This window comes from Hypanus sabinus, chromosome 5 (assembly GCF_030144855.1).
Source record: "Hypanus sabinus isolate sHypSab1 chromosome 5, sHypSab1.hap1, whole genome shotgun sequence".
Taxonomy (NCBI): domain Eukaryota; kingdom Metazoa; phylum Chordata; class Chondrichthyes; order Myliobatiformes; family Dasyatidae; genus Hypanus; species Hypanus sabinus.
Genome location: NC_082710.1, coordinates 77107664 through 77128638, shown reverse-complemented (window position 1 = coordinate 77128638; position 20975 = coordinate 77107664). Strand labels below are relative to the sequence as shown.

Genomic DNA, 20975 nt, shown 5'->3' with positions numbered 1-20975 from the left:
ATGCAAAGCCCTGGGTGGGGCAGGATTAAGGAAAACCCCAAAACATGTTACAAGTAAGTGAAGAGCAAGAGGATAAGATATGAAACAATAGGACCTATCAAGTGTGACAGTAGGAAAGTGTGTATGGAAACGGAGGAAATACCAGGGGTATTTAATGAATACTTTGCTTCAGTATTCACTATGGAAAAGGATCTTGCTGATAGTAGTGATGACTTGCAGCAGTCTGAAAATCTTGTGCTTGTAGATATTAAGAAAGAGGATGTGCTGGAGGTTTTGGAAGGTATCAAGTTGAATAAATCGCCGGGACCGGATGAGGAATACCCCAGGCTACATTGGGAGGCGAGGGAGGAGATTGCAGAACCTCTGGCGATGATCTTTGCATAGTCAATGAGAACCGGAGACGTTCCGGTTGACTGGAGTGTTGCGGATGTTGTTCCTTTATTCAAGAAAGGGAGTCGACATAGCTTAGGAAATTATAGACCATTGAGTCTTACCTCAGTGGCTGGTAAGTTGATGGCGAAGATCCTGAGAGGCCGGATTTATGAACATTTTGAGAGGTATAGTATGATTAGGAATAGTCAGCATGGATTTGTCAAAGGCAGGTCGTGCCTTAAGAGCCTGACTAAAATTTTTGGGGAATGTGACTAAACACACTGATGAAGGAAAAGTAGTAAGTGTAGTGTATATGGCATTCAGCTAGGTATTTCATAAGGTATCCCATGAAAGGGTTATTGAGAAAGTAAGGAGGCAAAGGATCCAAAAGGACATTGCTTTGTGGATCCAGAACTGGCTTGCCCACTGAAGGCAAATAATGGTTGTAGACTGGTCATTTTCTGCATGGAGGTCGGTGACCAGTGGTGTGCCTCATGGATCTGTTCTGAAACCTTACTCGTCGTGATTTTTATAAATGACCTGGATGAGGATGTGGAGGCTGGGTAAGTATGTTTGCTGACGACACTAAGTTGGAGGTGCTGTGGATAGTGTGGGGGCTGATTGGATGGAAAACTGGGCTGAGAAGAGGCAGATGGAGTTCAACTCAGGTAAGTATGAAGTGGTTAATATTGGTAGGTCCAATGCATTGGAAGAATATAGTATTAATGGTATGACTCTTGGCGCTGTGGCTGATCAGAGGAATCCAGGGGTCTCAGTCCATTGGACGCTCACAGGAGCTCTGCAGGTTGACTCTGTGGTTAAGAAGGCATACAGTGTATTGCCATTCGTCAATCGTGGAATTGAATTTAGGTGCCGCAATGTAATGTTGCAGCTATATAGGATCCTGTTTACGCCCCACTTGGAGTATTGTGCTCAGTTCTGGTCGCCTCACTACAGGAAGGATGTAGAAACCAGAGAACGGGTGCAGAACAGATTTACGAAATTTTGCATGGATTTGGGAGCATGCCTTATGAAAACAGATTGAGTGAAATCTACCTTTTCTCCTTGGAGAGACGAAGGATGACAGGTGACCTGATAGAGGTGTATGAGATGATGTGTGGCATTGATTGTATTGATAGTCAGAGGCTTTTTCCTCAGTGATGAAATGGTTCCCACAAGATGACACAGGTTTAAGGTGTTGGGGAGAAGGTACAGAGGAGATGTCGGGGTAAGTATTTTACTCTGAGAGTAGGGAGTGCGTGGAAAGGGCTGCCAGAAATGGTGGAGGAGATGGATAAGATAGGGTCTTTTTAATAGACTTTTGGATATGTATATGGATCTTAGAAATATAGACGGCTAAGTATAAGCCTAGTAATTTCTCAGGTAGGGACATTGTCTGGCACAACTTTGTCTGCCGAAGGGCCTGTATAGTGTTGTAGGTTTTCTATGTTTCTGTGAAATGCAGCAGGAGTCAATGGAGTGGAGGCACGTTTCTGTGACAGACTGGGCTGTGTTCACAAAGTCCTCCTCTAATATGACCTCACAAATTGCCACACCACACTCATCTGGACTGAACACCCTTTAACATTCCACAGCCTAACCAAGAATCCCTTATTTCAGAATCAGGTTTATTTTCACCGGAATGTGTGCGAAATTTGTTGACTTAGCTGCAGCACTTCCATTTAATACATTTTCCCTTGAATCCATAAATACTGCTGTCAAAATTGTTGCTCTCTAGGCTTTCACGTGCTTGCCAGATCGAAGGAGTTCTGGAAGGCCCCCGACGATGTATTCTCTTATTATAGCCTTAATTCCTTTTGTATATTTCAGAAATGAATCCAGTTTTGCAGGAACATACGATCAACTAGCGTTAACAAAAACAGAAGTAAATAGGAAGCAAAGCGAAGACAACAGAAATCTCTTGTGGTTGTCAATAGTCAATCTCCAGAGCTCCAGGCTATCTCTGCCGAGAATCCCAGAACTGGATCTTGTGCTGAACAACATTCAACTGTTTCAGAAATGATTGCACTCCCATCTCAAAGCCACAGTTGAATAATTTCAACAGCTTTATTTCCTTTTCAGATCTGCCAATCTTCCAGGAAGTAAAACACACCATGCCTGGATGAACAAGACATTTACGGCTGTGTAGTCCTTTCACTGTTACAAGGACGTGGCGGTGGAACGAACCCAAGTGCTGAACACAGGTGCGGAGGCCGAGTAGGGAGGCGTTACGGTTGTAGCAATCGTGGAATTGGTGCCAAGGAAGTCTTTACCCATGTCTTGGTTTTAGTAGAGAATTTAGGAACGGTACTAGACTAGAACTGACAGTCTTAAGAAACATGGAACGAGGTTACTCATACGAGTCAACCAACGAACTGGCAGCTCCTTGTTGTGGTCACAGGATTTTTATACTGCATTTGCTGATGGAAAGCAGGTGTTTGTAGTTAGTGGAAGCTGGGAAAGATTGGAAACTAAACGAGGTGATTGAGCCCAGTTCCTGAGGAAAATAGCCAGGTGGACGATTGCCAGAAGGGACCGTGACAGTACCCCTCCCTCAACGGGAGCCTCCCGGCAATCCTCTAGGCCTGTCTGGATTGTCCCGATGAAAATCCTGTATGAGGGAAGAATGAAGGAACGGGGAGCCCAGGAACGGTCTTCTGGACCGTCCCCTTCCCAGTCTACCAGATATTAGAGACCCCTGCCCCTATGGCGCACTTCCAGTAGTCTTCAGACGGTGTATGCCGGATGGTCGTCGATGATACGGACAGGTGGGTGAGTTAAAGCCGGGGAACACAAGGGGCTGACGGAGACTGGTTTTAAATGAGACACACGAAAAGTTGGGTGGATACGCAAGGACATTGGCAGCTTTAGGCGGACCGATGTGGGATAGCTAACCCTTTCAACCTTGAATGGTTCCAGGAGGCGAAGGGCGAGTTTTCTATGTTCGTTTTTGAGCGGGATGTCCGTGGAGGAAAGCCACGCCATCTGCCCAGGTTGGTACTCCAGCGCCGGAGTCCGGTGTCGGTCGGCTGTCTTCTTATTTTGATCTGTTTACTTAAGTAGCGCCGTGCGTGTTTCCTCCCAAATTTTAAGGCACCGATCAATATAGTTCCGAACCGACGGTCCCGCAATCACCTCTTCTTGCGCGGGGAACAGCGGGGGTTGGTACCCAAGGGAGCACTCGAACGGAGAGCTCCCAATGGCAGAGCTCACCAGAGAGTTGTGTGCGTACTCAACCCACGGGAGTTGGTCGCTCTAGGTCGACGGGTTGTTTGCCGTTTGATTTGAATCAATGCATGATGCCACATATAAGGCTATTTCAGAACTTACCAGCCCACAGCACTACAGAAAATATCCGAACATCGATAGAACATTGGATGATTCGCAGAAGACAACGAGCTGAATAAAGGGAGCCTTTTCTGATTTGATTGTGATGATTACAGGGTTTTCACAACGGTCTCCGTGAGAACATTTTTTCTTACATTACATAATTCATGCCTTTGTACCAGCATTGTGGAATATATGAAGATAGATGGACGAGATGATTGTGTGAGGATGTAGTGAGGCAGTCAGGAGGGCTTAGAGAATACTTATACTTTACTTTATTGTCACCAAACAATTGATACAAGAGCGTACAATCGTGTCAGTAATATTTGTTTCTGCGCTTCGCATTCGCTGAAGTACAAATCGAAGTAAATATAATAAAAAATTAAATTATAAATCATAATTAGAAAACAGAAAAGGGAAAGTAAGGTAGTGCAAGTCAGGTCCAGATATTTGAAAGGTACGCCTCAGATCCGGGTGAGGATCTGTTCAGCAGTCTTATCACAGTTGGAAAGAAGCTCTTCATAAATCTGGCCGTACGAATCTTCATGCTCCTGAACCCTTCTCCAGGAGGGAAGTGGGACAAAAAAGTGTTGGCTGGGGAGGTCTTGTCGTTGATTACCTTGCAGCACTGCTCCGACAGCGTGTGATGTAAAGTGAGTGCAAGGATGGAAGTTTGGTTTGTGTGATGTGCTGGGCTATGTTCACGATCTTCTGCAGCTTCTTCCGGTCTTGGACTGGACAACTTCCAGACCAGGCTGTGATGCACCCTCGAAGAATGCTTTCTACGGTGCACCTATAAAAATTAGTGAGGGTTTTCGGGGACAGACCAAATTTCTTCAGCGTTCTCAGGAAGTAAAGGTGCTGGTGGGCCTTCTTGGCAGTGGACGTGGCTGCAGAGAGATTAAGAGAATGGAAAATTATTGTTCAGTGAAAGTGTCTGGAAGTCTGTAATTGCATGACATGCTCTTTGCTTTACGAAATAAAAACGTAGACTGTTTTATACGTGGTTAGACTTTTCAATAATAAATTAAAACGGACCTGCAAGGGACGTGCTGACCTCGTTCAGGATTCGCTGAATTGTAGGTTGTGTCGGTGGAAACCATCAAATACAATGTTACCATTCATTTCGGAAGGACTGGAATATAGAAGGAAAGGCATAATTTTGAGTCTTTCTAAGGCACTGTTGAGGCCTTAGTTGAAATATTTTGAGCATTTTTCTGCCCCTTAACTAAGAAGGGATGTGCGAACATTTAGGAGTGTGCAGATGAGTTTCAGGAAAATGATTCCGATTTGAAAGGCAGATTATATGAGGAGTGGTTGATTGTTATCGGTCAGAAATCACAAGGATTCAAAAGAATGGAGGGGTGGAAGATCTCACTGAAACCTATCAAAAGTAGAAACTCCTGAGGTTAGGACTGCCGGCTTACTGGGTGTTGAGCAGCACCTATTATTTATACTGTGGAGACATCGAGTACACGGAAGAGAAAATGCAACGGCGATATCAATGGTCTGAGAAGACGAGGCCAGACTCCTTCTTGGCGCTAATATTTCTCTTTCTCTTGTTACGGATTCAAGCAACAATAAATATATGAGTTAGGCAGGGGTTTTTATAACCAATAACACAATTATTAAACACTGAAAACAAATCCCCCAAAAGTAAACAAATCACTAACGTAACCGGAAGTCAGCTATTGTGCGGCAGCTTAAACAGTTCTTAAAGCAGTGAAGCTTAAACTGTTCTTAAAGCGATGTTGCAAAAACAGTTCTTCAAAGTCGTATCGCAAAAGTTCAGAATGCTCACAGTCCATTTAAGGGAGAGTCTTCTTAAGACGATTTAAATTCTCTTTCACGGCGTGGTGCTTCGATTCCCAAATCGAACTTTTCCCACGGAGAGTTTACGTAGATGGACAAATGAAACGGCTTAAAGGCACTGACATTTCCTTTACAGAACAATTCCCAATCCTTTCTGCTATTTCACAGGGATTAACACGAGAACAGTAACGAATTCCTTCCGAATAAGGATCAAACAAGGTCGAACCTGTTTCACCGTCAAAATTGATTCTCCTCGATCTTTTAACTCCCGAACTCCGATCTTCACTCTCCACTGATTCTCAAATAGCAGTGTTATAAAGAAACTGCTGGCAATGACCTTTTAAACTTTGGGCATTAGATAAAACTTCATCTTTCAACTAAACTGCGTCATAACATTAAATCACACAGTGGCATGAAGTCAACATGGCAAATCCAGCCACGAACTGCCCCTTCTCAAAGGGAGGGTTCCTCCTTTTTTACGCTGTAAAAAAAACATGTCACATGACCTCTACTGGCGGGAAAATGACGTATCCCCACCATCACAAGACCATTACTTCAAGTCCAGTATAGCTTCAACACCTGTCACGTGACAAGTACACCAAGTTGTAATAACGTTCAGCACCCGTTCCTTTTTAAGTTATTATGCAAGACTTCTTTTGCTGTCCAATGCAATTTGCTAAATTTTAAATACTTTACATTAACTGACGGAATACATAGAATTCGCCGTCTCTGCAGGTTGGTGCTTTAATTACGAGAAAAAAATATATTGAATTGTATTAACCTTATTACTGACATCCTTCATATACATGAGGAGTACATATCTTTATTTTACGTTTCCATTCAAAATATGCAATGTGCAATTATAGCAATTGATTATAAATATTATTTTCAACAGCATAGTCAATGTAACATAGAAACCCAGTTGCGTTAGCATGAACTAAGCAGTCTTATGGCCTGGTGGAAGAAGTTGTTCCGGAAACTGTTGGCCCTGGCTTTTCTGCTATGGTACTTTTTCCCGGATGGAAGCAGCTGCAGCACATACTGGTTGGGGTGACTCAGGTCTCCAATGATCTTTCGGGCCTTTTTTTCACAGCTGTATTTGCAAATGTTCTGAATAGTGGGAAGTTCATATCTACAGATGTACTGGGCTGTGTGCACCACTCCCTGCAGAGGCCTGTGATTGAGAGAAGTATAGTTCCCATACCAAGCAGGGATGCATGTAGCCAGTAAGGATCCAGTCAATCGAGCCACTGTGGAAAGTTTTTAGAACCTGGGCTGCCCTTACTAAACTTTTTCAATGGGCAGGTGAAAGAAGCGTTCTTGTGCCTTTTTCACCATACAGCCGGTATGTACAGACTACGTGAGATCCTTGCTGATGTTTCTGTCGATGAGGTTAAAGTTCTTCACCTTCTCAACCCCTGATTTGTTTATCTAAATAGGGCTCACCTATCTCTATTCCTCGGTAGTCACAACCAGCCCTTTCGTTTTTGCGACGTTGAGGGAGAGGTTGTTTTTTCTGTGGGCTCTCTGTATGCTAGCTCATTATTATTTGAGATTAGCACAATCAGTGTAGTGATATCAGCAAATGCAATTAACAGATTGAATCTGTGGGTAATGACACAGTCAAGGCTATACAGAGATTAAAGGAAGGTGCTTAATACACAGACCTGAGGTGCACCTGTGTTGAGAGTCAGAGGGACAGAGGTGAGGGAACCCAGTCTTACCAGCCTCCAGCGATCTGCCAGGAAGTCCACATGGCAGGATGAATGCCGATGTATCTGACCTTCTTGTCGAGACTGGAGGGAATCATGGTGTTGAATGCTGAACTGCAGTCCAAGAAAAAAAAATCTCATATAAGCATCCCTGTTCACCAGGTGTCGAAGGATGGTGTGTAGAACTGTAGGCACTACTTACTCTTTCGAACGATTTTATCGGTAGGCGAATTGTAGGAGTGGCAGTGTGAGTGGCAACATGCTGCAGATGTAGTCCTTGACCAGCCTCTCAGAGGGGACTCGGCCCGAAACGTCGACAGTGCTTCTCCCTATAGATGCTGCCTGGCCTGCTGTGTTCCACCAGCATTTTGTGTGTGTTGTCTCAAAGCATTTGCTTATTAGTTAGGTGAGTGCGACAGCTTGGTGACCAATTTACAGGGGAATGCACCACCATTTCTCGAAATTTGAATGAGTATGAAATTCCCTGATAAACTGACAAACGGATTATTAGAGTTGCTTGATCTAATGCTATCCAGGTTCACACAGATACAAGGACAGACGGAAGCAGCTCTAGGTGATGTGTTAACATAGAGTGACGTCGTCTGTGAAACGTTCTCTGTGTATTCTAACCCATCGATTCTAATCCCACCATATACTCCATTCCGACATGAACTTAGTCCCTTCTTTCTACACAGACCGCTGCCCTCTCGTCATTCATTATTTCATTCACCCTCCTTCTTGACATGATTACCGCGATAAAACGACAAGGCATAGCAGCATAGTTCTGTCATTCGAAACATAGTCTGAGCCGCCGTAACTTGGTGTCTGATTGGTAATATCTCTGAACCTCTTTCTCCTGCCTTCTACCCAACCTTTGAAAAGCATTGGTTTTTACTCCACAGAGGCAAAACGGATACTATCCCCTTTCAGTAAACAGCTCAAAATGACCCGTTATGTGTCGGAGTAAGGCTTCACTTGTCAGGAAATGACTGCACGATTTCTGAACAGAATGGCAATGCCTTTCTTTTGTTTTTAATTAATACAATGTAACTTATAGGGATCCCTGCTGACTTTAACTACTTCAACTGACGCCAGGTTTTCATGTTCTAGGTATTTCCATTGCCACCGATATCTCCGGAACACTCGATGATCCGCTGGCATTAAAGAACAAATAAAATCACACTGCCGTTACTTGGTTCTTAGGCCGATTCCGGCATTAATACAAAAGTCCTGAGCACAACTTTTGGATGTAATAATTACATCAGCGTCTCATAATTTGTCGGTAAAGTTGTCCCATTTAACTGAAATAATTTTGCTGACTTTTCTGGAAATGAGAAGCTACTAACGTTCGCTCACCTGCCTATAGTAGTATCGGCACATTTAACTGACATATGGATGATATAGAAATTTATTTGAACTTCCATTAAAGTTTACAATTCAATTTCTATTTCATCTACAGCGCCGGCAGTATAACGTAACCACATGTTTGAGTGCATTTTTCAGCTGCTTCCTGAATTTCCTTTGCGACAGAGTGTAGATACACGTGTTCGTGCAAGTACAAAGAAACTGCAACATGTAACCAAACTGTTGCAGGATATACTTTGGAGTATTCAAGTATAGGTCTGTATAAAAGTAATTCTGTATTTGCCAATTAATCGCATATGTAATGTAGGGGATCCATAACAATATGAAATTAGCTGATAGAGCGAACAAAAAAATCATTGACTTTTTCCTGTTCTTCACCTCAGGATCTTTCTCATTTGCTCTGCTGTTCCTAAGCCCCCGGCGCACTCTGTTTGCCGCTATAATATAACTGATTGTTAATGCATTAAAAAGTAGAATTAATCCGATTGGTAGTAAAGGTGTAGTGATAGTGTTAAACAATTGGAATGCTCTCCACAGTGGTAAATCAAAGTAATCGGCTTTGACAATGCATCGCCAGGGTACGTTGTCAATGATAACGTAAGGTTCTACCACAAAGTGTAACGGAACACGCCTCGCACAACTGCCTAAACTAACACATGCTAACACGATGGTAGCTGTCCTCTCGCTGCAGTATCGTTGCCGCAGCGTTTGACTGCAGATCGCAATACAACGATCGAACGTGAAAGCCACCGTGAACCAAACAGAACAGTCCATGGCTGCGAGCCTGAGGACAAGTGTCGCGGCACAAATCGGGGCAATGAGCAAAGAACGAGCATACAGATAAATACTATTAATCTGGTCGAGTACAATAGCAATGATAACACATATTAAATCAGCTGTTGCCATTCCCACCAGGTACCGGCAGATGCATTTAGAGAGTCCGCACTTTCCAAGAGAAAGGATCACAATCGCCATTAAATTAACTGCAAAGAAGCAAAGAAGAGTTGCATAAAATCCCAGACCACTTTTTTTTTAATCTTAGAACGCATGCGTAGATATGTGTCGAACAGAACTATGTGAACATCATTCACTTGACCCTATGCTGGCACAAGCTGTCTGTAATTCGAAGAATGGAAAAAATATTTCGCAGAGGTTCAGTCACCTGCCTTTCATTTGGAGGATAGTGGCTTATCAATCCACTGATTTAGACGAACGCCCAACACTCAGAGCGTCGAAAGTTGTACTAACAGCGGGAATATACTAGATTCTGGTTTGTATCTTCCGAAATAACATACTGGAGAAGAAGAACCGCAAAAGTAATTTTTAATGGGAAGTAAACTTGAATCTTGAACGTTAAAATTAAAATTGGCCGGAGAAGTCGAAAGGGCAATGCTGAAAATATCTGTATGTTATTGAGGCGATTTCAAAAACATTTAGATAGGTAACTAGAAAATTGCCCTCTTCTGACACACGACGAGGGCAAAGGAAATTATTTTTTTGATTGATAAACCGGGGAGCAAGCAGACAGAGCAACATCAGTTGAAAGATTTTCTTTCCATCTTTAGAAAGCATCTCGTTTCTATCTTGATGCAGTATCAAATTTAGAGAAATAAATGTCTTCTGAGCTATAGAAGGTAAAATAAGTTAAAATGAAGAAACAATAACAATATTACCATTGAACAAATGATGGCATTGACAAAAGAATCGGACGTTAAAAACGACTAACAATGCAGCTAAAATTGTGATAATAGTATATTTAATATGGACAGACTTAAAGCACTCATCAGATGAGGCATCATCTGTTACAAGTTTTGCAGTGACTATGATTTCCTACAGCAGATACAGTAATTTGAACAACGCACACATGCAAAGGCCAACGACAGTTACTTACCTGGGATACCAATCGCTGCCAATACAGGGTAGTAAATCCTCGCTGTGTAGAAAATTGCAGGATATCCCATTTTCTGTGTCAAGCAGCGAATCATTCAAAATGCTCCAACGACAGATACCTACACTTGATTGCTTTCTAAGCTCTTATACAGGAGAGGACAATGAACCATGCAATCTAATTGATAACATCAGTGACAGGCCACTGAACAAACAATTCAGGAATAACCGAAAATCGTTCCTCGGAGAACCAGAAAATAACATTTATGTTTAAATATGCTTATTTATACTTCCAAATAAAAATGTCGAATAGTCATACTCATTGACTGAGTTATAAGTTTCAAATGAAGTAATGCTTTGTTTCAATATATTTTCAACAAACAGAGTCATCCTGAAATAATTATCGTTTATAATATATGGCATAGCTTTTTAAGATATGTAAATTAAAAACAAAACAATTTAGTTTAGCGATTGCATTGGATATTCTATTTTTTTTTCTGAAAGTGACTCTTTGCGACGCTGTCTTAACCCCAGATGTCTCACAATCACATTCCAGCCCCCCATTAGTCTCCCTCTATTGACATTCGGCGCCATTATTTGCAGGTGAATTACGTTCATATATTCTTTCTGCATTTGTACACATCAGAGTACGCCAATTGTAGCAATCTCCATAAACGACGGCCCCCTGATCGTCATTTTCCTTCTCCTTATTCGCTCCAGCACGAACTAACTTTTCATTCCTCCTCAATTAACTCTACTTCATCAATGTTTTTTGATGTTAAATTCTTATTCGACACTCGCCTGCGTACCAATAATATACCAGCCTTAGCCGTTTAGGTCTTCAACGTATATGTCCTCTACCTTCAGCAAAATTTGCCGGGCCACTGGTGTACTGACACACAGCTCCATCCTGTTACGAACCCTGTAACTTGGTCACTTACCAGCAAAGATAGAAAGGTCCGTTGAATTCTGATGGTACTATTTTAACAGTATTTATTGATAAAAATGCGCAAAATAATATCAATGCAAACATACAGATAATATACGTCGTCAATACTAAATTTAAAAGCGCGGGTATAATAATAATCAATAAGTAATTGCTCTATCGTTGTCTAGGGGATAATGTATTGTCCGATGGAAATATGAAACTCATTGTTAGTTCGTCCAAGCTGCAGCGTTTTTGGGTTTGAGAGAGAGACGGTTTCAACTTGCCCAGTTCTTTTATGATACCAATCCTTCGAGTCTTTTGGGAGTTGGTTTCCCCGTTGTAAAAGCCAGTCTCACGTGGTAAAAGCCACCGGTTCCGGGGCAAGTGGAACCGAACGCACGTGGCCTCCTCCCACCTGGTTTCCACTATTACAGGATCACCAGCGTTTCTTCTGGTGCGTCTGAGGGGCTGTTCCCTCAGACCCTCTTTTATCCTGATTCAGAGAGTCTCAGATGTCAATCAGGTTGGGGGTGATGCAATCCCTCCCTCAACGAGCCCACTTTGCCTGAGGGCTTCCACGTAGCACAGTATTGCAAAACACAAGTTCGTCTTCAAGAGACAATGGCCGTGTCCCGTATCTTTATATCGCCGGGGAACGAGACATTCCGCACATCTCTCTCTCTCATTTCCTGGGTCTCCTGACCCAAATCAATAGTGATCTTGCGATTCTCACAAAGGAGGATGCAATGCAAAATATTTTCCTCTATTTTTTTTCTACACTGGCAAGCCATGCAGCTGATTTACACAATGGCAATATTCCCGCGCTTGCCCAGAAGTATAAACTACATAATGAATATTACCATATCAAGTCTGGTTTTCTATCCCTTGACCGTCGAACTTCCTATCTAGCGTCTAAGCCCTGGAGTGGTGCGTTTCTAGCCCTGTTGTCTCTTTCCTCCGTTCCTCAGGAACAGTCTCTATGAATCAATAGTAGTTACCTTTCGCCCACTCTGCGGAAGTTTGCAAATACAAAACTACATATACCATGTTGTATGTTGTGAAGGTAGGTCATTACAGCATAAAGATAACGCTATTGGAAATACAGTGTCTTTCCAGAGGTGTCTGTAGACAGAACAATCGAAACTTTTTTTTGAGGAATCAGGCAGATGTCTCCAAGATATTGTATCCCGCAATTGCTTGAACTGATCCACTTCAAACCGCTTCTCACCCATTCCCACGCCGTCCCGGAGACGTGTCAGTCAAGAAACTATCGATCAACGCTTTAAAGTGACCCAAAATAGACGATTGGCCATGGGAGCATACTCCGCAAATTCATGAGGCTGGCTAAAAAGAACATTCGATGCATTTTTGTTTTAATTGTTCGCCTTTATGCTCTGAGGTTGTGCCGTCTTGTCCTATACCACCCCAGCATGGAAACAATCGTTTCCATATTTACGCTGTCTCTGCCTTTCAGCATTCGAAAGGCTTCGATGAGATCCCTTTACTCCTTTTGCGTCCTATAGGACCGTAAGACAATGAAATACAGGGACAGAATAATGCCATTTGGATCATCTAGTCTGCTCGCCTTTCAATCATGTCTGATTGTAGGTCACGTCCTCAAACACACTCTCCTGCATTCTACCTTTAACTGTTGAGACTGTGTCCAATTCTGAACCTATCATTATCTGTCTTAAGCATGCTCAACAACTCTGCCTCCACAGCTGCCTGTGGTAAAACATCCCACGAATTCACAACTTTTTTTGTGTGAGTAAAGGAGCAGAGTCAATAGAGACTCCGAATTCGATAAACTATTCTTTCCGGGAATTGTCCTTCTGCACGTCCTCGGACACTCGTATAAGTCAACATATCTTTCTGAGATAGGGAAACCTAAACTATTCACAATATTCACGTTGATATTTCAGAAGTGCCTTAAACCAGCCCTGGGTTTTTTGGGGGGGGGCGGGAGGGACGTCACGTGATGACGTAGGATCCAGACGTGGGATTCCAGCTCTCCCGTAAAAAGTAATAAAATAACGTTTACGTGATGAAGAGTTAATTAATACCTTCTAGAAACCACTTATAAACAACTCAGCATTATTTTTGGATTTGTCTCCTAAACAGAAACAGAAGAGAACTACTACTTTGAAGACAGCGCGAGTCGGCGGGGAAGAAGGCCCGGCTGTCTTGGCGGAGCCTCGTTCTCAAGTTAGATCTCCTCCCGGCGAAGTACATGCCCCCTCCGATGGTGCAGTGCAGGAAGCTGCGGCAATATCGACGGTCTCTAAGAAGAAACAGCGAGAACGGCGCATGCGTGAAGAAATAAGTATGCACGAACAGGTGCAAACAGAACTACAAGTTCCAACTGCGACTGGAAGTGAAAATGAAAGTGAATCGGAAGTAGAATCAGATTCTCTGGAAAAAAAAACAGATGAAGAAACAGACGAAGAAGAAGAAGAACAGGAGGAAATTAAAGGTGGAAATTTTTCTGGAGACATAAGAGAAGTCCTGATACAAATAATGCATGAATTAAAAGTAATAAAATCAGATATTAGAAATGTGAAGATTACGCTTGATAAAGTGGTGGAAAACAAAAGAAGATGAACAAGGAAGTTAAAAAGTTGGAAGAAAAAAATGGGAGACAACACTGAAAGATATTATTCTTGCCTGGACATCAGAAAGAAAACGGTTGTTGGAAAAAAGTAGATGTGCTTGAAAATTTTAGCAGACAAAACATTAAAATTGTTGGTCTTAAAGAAGGTAAGGAGGGAGAATATTCAATAAAATACTTTAAAAATGGATTTCGGAAACTCTGGAAATGGAAGAGGGAAGTCAGCTAATTGAAATTGAAAGGGCTCACAGAGCTTTAAAACCAAAACCTCAACAAGGTGAAAATCCACGATCAATCCTGATAAAATGTTTAAAATATCAAGATAAAGAAAAGATCTTGAAGGCAGCTGCTCAGGGTACCAGAAAGAGAAATTGATGATAGAAGGGAAAAGAGTTCTTTTTAATCCTGACATAAGTTACGACCTTTTGAAGAGGTGGAAGGAATTTAATTCAGTGAAAAAAATCCTTATTGGAAAAGAGTTATAAATTTATATTGAGTTACCCCCCAGCAACATTGATAATTTTTCTGGAAGATGAAGAAAGAAGATTTTTTACTCATCATCAGAAAGCGGAGAAATTCGTACAAGAACTCCTTAATATTCGTGAGATGCAGTGAAGAATTATAGAAATGAAATGGATTAAATATAAATATTGAGATAAGGATTGGATTTGATGGACATTTATGAGCAGAAGAACACAGATATGCTTTAACTATATGATAGAAGGGGAACAAGAAAAAAGAAAATAATTGACAACTTTTTTTTCCCCTTCTTCACACATATATCTATTTTTTTCTCTTTTTATCCGGTGGAGCTGGGGGAGCTTCTGATCGATGGCTGCAGGGTTCACGTGTGCAATCATGGCGATTGCCATGACCCATAAAACGGAGGGGGGTATTGTTGTGATTCTTTTTATTCACAAGATTAGTGGGGGAGGGGTACTGATTTTTTTTTCTCTATATCAATTATCTTTTTTCTATTTTTCTCTTTTTTGCCTGGATGATTGGGGAGAGACACATAGCAACATGGAGAAATTTAAAGAGATTCCCCAAGGTAGTATGAATGACTAATTTACTTAATTTTTTTGAAGTTTTAATGTTAATGAGCTTAATGGACCTGTGAAAAGAAAAAGAGTTTTAACATATATTAAGAAAATGAAAGGAGATATAGCTTTTTTGCATGAAACACATTTAACAGAGACAGAACATCAGAAATTAAAGAGAGATTGGGTTGGAAGTGTTATTGCAGCTTCATTTAATTCAAAATCGAGGGGAGTTGCAATTCTGCTTAATAAAACCTTACCAATTAAAATACAAAATAGACAAGAGACAATAGGTGCAAAAGTAGACCATTCGGCCCTTCGAGCCTGCACCGCCATTTTGAGATCATGGCTGATCATCTACTATCAATACCCGGTTCCTGCCTTGTCCCCATATCCCTTGATTCCCCTATCAATAAAATACCTATCTAGCTCCTTCAAGAAAGCATCCCGAGAATTGGCCTCCACTACCTCACAAGGCAGTGGATTCCAGACCCCCCCAGAACTCTATGGGAGAAGAGGTTTTTTCCTTAACTCTGTCGTTCAGTGTATTAATTGATTCTCTGGGGAGATATGTGATTATACATTGTCAAATATTTTTGGAATTATGGACTCTTATGAACATTTATGCACCAAATGAAAATGATGCAAAATTCATACAGGAAGTTTTTTTGAATTTGGCCGACGCACATGATAAAATATTAATAGGTGGAGATTATAAATTTTGTTTAGACCCTGTTCTAGATAGGCCAACTAAAGCTGTTAAAAAATCAAAAAGTAATAAAGTTAACTTTATCATTAATGAAAGACTTAAATCTGATTGAAATATGGAGAAAAATTAATCCAGGAGAAAGAGATGATTCATTCTATTCAAATAGACATAAAACTTATTTGAAGCTCTGATTTTTTCCTATTATCAAAGAATATTGAGGATAGAGTGAAAAGTGTGGAATATAAAGCAAGAATACTGTCAGATCATTCCCCCTTGATAACCACAGTGATAATGATGGATAAGGAGGAATTGATTTATAGATGGAGATTTAATTCAATTTTATTAAAACGTCACGATATTTGTGATTTTATGGAAAAAAACTGATCCAATTTTTTTGGATAAAAATTCACATTCAGTTGAGGATAAATTTGTATTATGGGAAGCAAAGAAAGCATATGTGAGGGGACAGATAATAAGTTATACTTCTAAAATTAAGAAGGATTATATGGTAGAAATAGATCAATTATAAAATGAGATTACAAAATTAGAAAAAGAATCCCAAAGATACACGACAGAAGAAAAACGAAAACAACTTGTCAATAAAAAATTACAATATAATACACACCAGACGTATCTGACAGAAAAAGTAATTATGAGAACTAAAGTGAGATATTATGAATTAGGTGAAAGATCACAGAAGATTCTTGCTTGGCAGTTGAAAATAGAACAGGCTTCCAAAACAATAAATGCAAGTAGAACACATGCAAATAAGATTACATATAAGCCTTTAGAAATTAATGAAACTTCTAAAAATTTTTACACCGAATTATATCAATCAGAATCACCAAATGAGATTGCTGAGATAGACTATTTTTTATCACAAATAACTCTTCCAAAATTAAATTTGGAAGAACAGAAAGGACTAGATATGCCCTTTAAAATAAAAGAGGTTGAAGAAGCTTTAAGATCACTTCAGAGTAATAAATCCCCAGGAGAAGACGGTTTTCCGCCTGAATTTTATAAAAAAAATTTAAAGATTTATTAATCCCTCCTTTTATGGAATTAATATATCAAGTGGAAGGAACGCATCAACTCCAACAATCTTTATCGATTGCGATCATAATAGTATTGCCAAAAAAGATAGAGATCCTTGAAAACCAACAGCATATAGCCCTATCTCTTTGTTGAATACAGATTATTACATAATAGCAAAAATTTCAACAAATAGAATATCTAAATATTTAACAAAATTAATACATATAGATCAAACAGGCCTTATTAAAAATAGACAATCGATGGATAATGTAACTCGGTTATTTAGCATAATTCATCTGGCACAAAAAGAGAGGAAATGAGTGTACCAGTTGCTTTGGATGCAGAGAAAGCATTTGATAGATTGGAATGGGATTTTTTATTTAAGGTATTGGAAAAATATGACTTAGGAAAATCTTTTGTAAAATGGATTAAAATCTTAAATATTAGTCCTTATGCTAAAGTAGTGACAAATGGTCAAATTTCAACATCTTTCCACTTAACAAGGTCAACTAGACAAGGCTGCCCATTATCACCTGCCCTATTTGTATTGGCGATAGAACCATCAGCTGAAATAATTAGCACAGACTCAGATATTGTGGGCTTCCGAGTTAACCAAGAAGAATATAAGGTTAATTTATTTGCTGATGATGTTCTAATTTATTTAACATACCCATTGCAATCGTTGCAAAAATTATCTTTTAGATTGGAAGAATATGGGAAAATATCAGGGTATAAAGTAAACTGGGATAAAAGTGAAATTTTACCCCTTACCAAAGGAGATTATAGTCAATGTCGACTAGTAACTCAATTTAGTTGGCCAACAAATGGTATAAAGTATTTAGGTATAAGAGTCGATAATGATATAAAGAATTTATATAAACAAAATTATTTGCCATTATTGAGAAAAATAAAAGAGGATCCTGATAAATGGATGATGTTACCAATAACATTAATAGATAGAGATAATGCTGTAAAAATGAATATATTTCCTAGATTACAATATTTATTCCAAACATTATCAATACAATTGCCCCAGAGGTTTTTTTCAAGAATTGAATAAATGTGTGAGGAAGTTTCCTTGGAAAGCAAAGATGTCAAGAATATCGTTGGAAAAATTGACATGTAAATTTGATTTAGAAGGGATACAACTTCCAAATTTTAAGAATTATTACAAAGCAAATCAACTTAGATTAATTGCATTTTTTTGATGAAGGAAAACCGGCATGGATTAGAATAGAACTAGATAAGATAGGAGAAAATATACCAGAAGATTTTATATATAAATGGGAATCCAAATGGATACGGGAAAAGAAAGAATCTCTTATATTAAGACATTTGATTGATTTATGGAATAAGGTAAATATGGATGATGAAATAAAAAAAATCCTTATTAGCAAAAAGAACTTAAATCAAAATAGGCTTATTCCTTTCACAATGGATAATTAACTTTTACATAACTGGTTTCAAAAAGGGAACAGATATATAGGTGACTGTTTTGAAGGAGGTATGTTGATGTCGTTCGATCAATTAAAAAACAAATATAAAATATCAAATAACGAGATAAACTGGGTCAAACAATGTTAATGCCAAAACCTAAGGAAATAGAAATCTTAATTCAAAAAGGAAAAATTTAAAAAATTACATCTTATATGTATAATTTGATTCAAAAACAGACAATTAAACCAGGCATTCACAAATCAAGACAAAAATGAGAAACTGATTTGAATATTAAAATTGATAAAAAAATCGATCAAGACTATGTCTTGATTGTATGATAAATACAATAAATGTCCGTCTTAGATTAGTACAATATAATGTTTTACAACAATTATATATAACACCACAGAAAATAAATAGATTAAATTCAAATTCATCTGACCAATGTTTTCGATGTAATCAAGAAATTGGAACCTTTTTACATTCTACCTGGTCTTGTTCTAAAATTCAAACTTTTTGGATAAATTTAAGACTTTTACTGGAACAAATTATTGGAATACAACTCCTACATAGCCCAATATTATTTTTATTAAGTGATATTGAAGGGATAATACCGAAACCTAAATTGAATAAATATCAGAAAAAAATTATAAAAATTGCATGGGCACTAGCCAAAAAGCTACTGCAGTTACTTGGAAATCAGATTCATATTTAACTATGGATCGTTGGAATATTGAAATACATAGCTGCATTCCACTTGAAAAAATTACTTATAATTTAAGAAATTAATATGATATGTTTTTGCAAATTTGGCACCCCTATCTACAATAGATAGGATTAAATATATAGGTCCTTTGAAGATAAAATTATAAGTTATTTGGGGAAAATAAAAACTAGTTATTTTGAACTCCATGGAGCATGTGGGGATCCTCCGATATCCAGGCAATCCTTCTATAATTTTCCTATCTTACTTTTTTTTCTCTCTTTTCTTTTATTTTCAGATAGGTATCTAAGGGGGGGGAGGGTTAAGGGGAGGGGGAGGGCCAATATTATTTTTTCACTATTCGAATATTCTATTCATTTTATGTAATTCTCTTAAAGAATTTAATAAACAAAAAACAGCCCCCTCCCCCCCCCCCCAGCGCCACTTCACTGGTCCTATGTACCAAACCTCTTGCAATTAATGTTCATATTGATGTTGTGGTCCTCACCATCGACTAAACCATTCACCATTAGCGGTTCGACATTAGGACTCCCAAGTCCTTTGGCATCGCAGATTTTTTGATTTTCTTCCCTTTTATAGTGCACACATTTATTTCTTCTACTCAAGTTAACGGACATGCCTTTTACAACAATATATTTCATGTGCTACTTTCTTGTCCCTTCTCCTAGTCTCTCTAACTCCTTCAGCGACCTTCCTGTTCCCTCATCACTACCCGCTACTCCCAAAATTTTCATATCTTCTGCAAGCTTGTCAAGAATGCCATCAATTCCATCATCTACGTCATTGACATACAACACACATCTACTCCTCTGAAACAACACCAGTCACTCGCAGGCCAATCAGAAAAGAATACTTTTATTCCCATTCGCTGCCTTCTACCTATGGGAAATACTCTGCACAGGCAAGTAACTTTCCTGTAACGTCATGGACCTAACTCCAATAAGCAGGCTCTTCTGTTGAACTTTTTCAAAAGCCTTCGGGAAATTCAACTATACAACATCCACTGCAGCACCTTTATCAATTCTATTTGTATTCTCCTCCAAGAATTCCAACCGGTTTGTCAGGCATGGAAACCATGCTGACTCTGTCTTATCTTGTCCTGTGTTACCAATAAACCCAAACTACATATTTAGCAATTGACTCCAGCAACTTTCCAATCTCTGATGTCAACCTAACGTTACTATACTTTCATTTCCACTGCCCCCATCCATTGACAAAGAGTGGATTGACATGTGCAATATTCAATTTAATTGGAACTATGACAGATTCAAATGATTCCAGGAATAATATTACTAATGCCTCCACAATATCTACCACTATCTCTTTCAGAACCCTAGTTTGTAGCTCATCTGCTCCAGAAGACATAAATGTTATTCAGCTTTTTCAGCACCGTCTCCCCTCTAATAGTAAGTGCACATCGTTGGTGCTCAACCATCTAACCACTCGAACCCTCGTCGCTTTCCGCCGACCTCCACGTCCCTGCACCTGGGACCACCCTGGTGGTCGACCGAGCAGTGCAGCGCACGTCCACCTTCTTCGGCGTCTTCCTCCCGACTCCCCGACAAAATCTCGAAAACCCAGCTCCCAGACCACAAGACAAAATAGCATTCCCTAATCGGTTAATAAATGAATACTATTCTCCCGTTATCAGCAATCCTAAAGCTAACCAAACGGTTAGGAGCTTCGAAAATGACACGCAAGAACATACTCTCTCTCTTGTTAGAATAAAAAAGCAGTTTTACTTTTAACAAACAAAGAAGACATTTTGATTAACATACGCAGTGCACTCTAAAATTCTTGTACACCTCTATCATGTCTCCTCTCATCCTCCTTCTCTCCAAAGAGTAAAGCCCTCGCTCCCTTAATCTCTGATCATAATCAATATCCTCTAAACCAGGCAGCATCCTGGTATATCTCCTCTGTATCCTTTCCAATGCTTCCACATCCTTCCGATAGTGAGGCTACCAGAACTGGACACAGTATTCCAAGTGTGCCCTAATTAGAGTTTTATAGAGCTGC

At 39.7% G+C, this 20975-nt stretch overlaps 1 protein-coding gene across 6 annotated transcripts in view; it reads right to left on the bottom strand.

Annotated features, from left to right (window-relative positions):
* Positions 1-3957: 3957 nt before the first annotated feature.
* Positions 3958-20975, bottom strand: part of LOC132394258 (zinc finger protein 420-like) — a 104522-nt gene continuing 87504 nt past the window's right edge. For 3 of the 6 annotated variants that reach the window (XR_009512244.1, XR_009512243.1, XR_009512242.1), the window contains 3 exons: positions 7236-7337; positions 4738-4834; positions 3958-4589 (listed from right to left, as the gene is read on the bottom strand). The gene's annotated coding sequence lies outside the window, so the exon portion shown is untranslated. Of the gene's footprint in view, positions 4590-4737; positions 4835-7235; positions 7338-7425; positions 13532-20975 lie in introns of those variants that run through there. The other 3 variants (XR_009512245.1, XR_009512247.1, XR_009512246.1) reach the window with 3 other exon arrangements.